This window comes from Octopus sinensis, linkage group LG12 (assembly GCF_006345805.1).
Source record: "Octopus sinensis linkage group LG12, ASM634580v1, whole genome shotgun sequence".
Classification (NCBI taxonomy): Eukaryota; Metazoa; Mollusca; class Cephalopoda; order Octopoda; family Octopodidae; genus Octopus; species Octopus sinensis.
Window position 1 is genome coordinate 53,336,191 of NC_043008.1, and position 2,500 is coordinate 53,338,690.

Genomic DNA, 2,500 nt, shown 5'->3' on the forward strand with positions numbered 1-2,500 from the left:
ACCGACCATTGTCTTGTGAGTGAATTTGGTAGACAGAAACAGGCGGCGAGCTGGCAGAAACGTTAGCACGCCGGGCGAAATGCTTAGAGGTATTTCGTCTGCCGCTACGCTCTGAGTTCAAATTCCGCCGAGGTCGACTTTGCCTTTCATCCTTCCGCGATCAATTAAATAAGTACCCGTTACGCACTGGGGTCGATGCAATCGACTTAATCCGTTTGTCTGTCCTTGTTTGTTCCCTCTGTGTTTAGCTCTTTGTGGGTAGTAAAGAAATAGGTATTTCGTCTGCCGTTACGTTCTGAGTTAAAACTCCGCCGAGGTCGACTTTGCCTCTCAGCCTTTCGGGGTCGATAAATCAAGCACCAGTTACGCACTGGGATCGAACTAATCGACTTAATCCCTTTGTCTGTCCTTGTTTGTCCTCTCTATGTTTAGCCCCTTGTGGGCAATATACAAATAAGAAACGTTAGCACGCCGGGCAAAATGCTTAGCGGTATTTCGTCTGTCTTTACGTTCGGAATTCAAATTCCGCCGAGGTCGACTTTGCCTTTCGTCCTTCGGATCGATAAATTAGATACTAGTTTGCGTACTAGGGGCGATCTAATTGACAGCCCCCTTCCCCAAAATTTCGGTCCTTGTGCCTAGAGTAGAAAAGGATATGAAAACCGCGCCTACGGAAGATATTGAAAAAGTATTACAGAAGAATAAAAACAAACAAAAAAAAAACAAAAACAAGAACAAATCAATTTTATTTTTTATTACATATTTAGTATTATTACGGAAATGAGAATGGAATTTAATTAGGAATTCAGAGGGTAAAAATTTAAAACGTTTTCAGTTTTCATTTGACTTTTTTCCAGCTTTAAAGGTTTCGTAATGCGTTCATTTCCTTTCATTAAATTATTTATATTAATAAAGAATAAGCACACATTGCGCTCCCCATTGTCAATAAGTGGTAATTAGGATTCTGCTATGCTGGTAATGGAAGTTTCTGATTGGCTAAATTAACAAAATCTTCAATGGTTGAGTTAATAGTTCTCATTTTTTTATTATTAATATTGTCAAAAAAGTGGCAATTAACAAAATCTTAAGCCTTTAACGGTTGATAATTTTTTTTATTAACATTGTGAAAAAGTGGCAATTAAAATCCTGAAATACTGATAATAAAGGCTTCTGATTGGCTAAATCAGCAAAATCTTCAAATCACTAACGGTTCATAATTTTTTTATTATCGATATTGTCAAAAAGTGGCAATTAAAATTCTGGTATGCTGAAAATGGAGGCTTCTGATTGGCTAAATTAACAAAATCTCCGATCCTTAACGGTTCTTAAATTTTTTATTATCAACGTTGTCAAAAACTGGCAATTAAAATTCTGGTATGCTGAAGATCGAGGCTTCTGATTGGCTAAATTAACAAAGTCTTCGATACTTAACAGTTCGTAAATTTTTTATTATCAACATTGTAAAAAAAACAAGGGGCAATTAATATTCTCGTATACTGACAATGGAGGCTTCTGATTGGCTAAATTAACAAAGTCTTCGATCTTTAACAGTTCGTAAATTTTTTATTATCAACATTGTAAAAAAAAAAGTGGCAATTACTATTCTCGTATACTGACAATGGAGGCTTCTGATTGGCTAAATTAATAACAATCTTCAATCATTAACGTTTAAAAATTTTTTATTAATCTCTCAACCGTCAAAGATGTGATTTTCGGAATCAGCTTGCAAAACTATTATCTCGAAAAAAATTCCGAAGAAGAATCCTTCTATGTGAGACAAAGTAGAAAGATACGAATGTCAATATCTTGAAGTGTTTGCAAACGCCATTCAGCACATTAACACTTTTCGAAGTCCATCCTTTTGGTTTCTTCACGTTATTTCGCTTTGTGATTTTCATCTTTTCACTATACCAGTTATTGTGGAGGCGCAAAGGGCCAGTGGTTAAGGCAGCGGACTCGCGGTCGTAGGATCGCGGTTTCGATTCCCAGACCGGGCGTTGTGAGTGTTTATTGAGCGAAAACACCTAAAAGCTCTACAGATGCTCCGGCAGGGGATGGTGGTGATCCCTGCGTATTCTTTCACACAACTCTCTCACGCTTACTTCCTGTTTCTGTTGTACCTGTATTTCAAAGGGCCGGCCTTGTCACTCTCTGTGTCACGCTGAATATCCCCGAGAACTACGTTAAGGGTACACGTGTCTGTGGAGTGCTCAGCCACTTACACGTTAATTTCACGAGCAGGCTGTTCCGTTGATCGGATCAACCGGAACACCTCGTCGTCGCAACTGACGGAGTGCTTCCAATACCAGTTATTACGGATAAAAAATAAAAAAAACACCTTCGTAACGTTTTCTCCTTGGTCGTTGACGAGGCACAATAAGACTTAAACATATCTGTTATTCACATTTTCTTAGTTAAAAAGTCACATAATTATGCAAATTGAGAGAAAAATTCAAATTTTTGGAAATGATTTCCTTTACTTTTTTCTTTCCGAGACGTT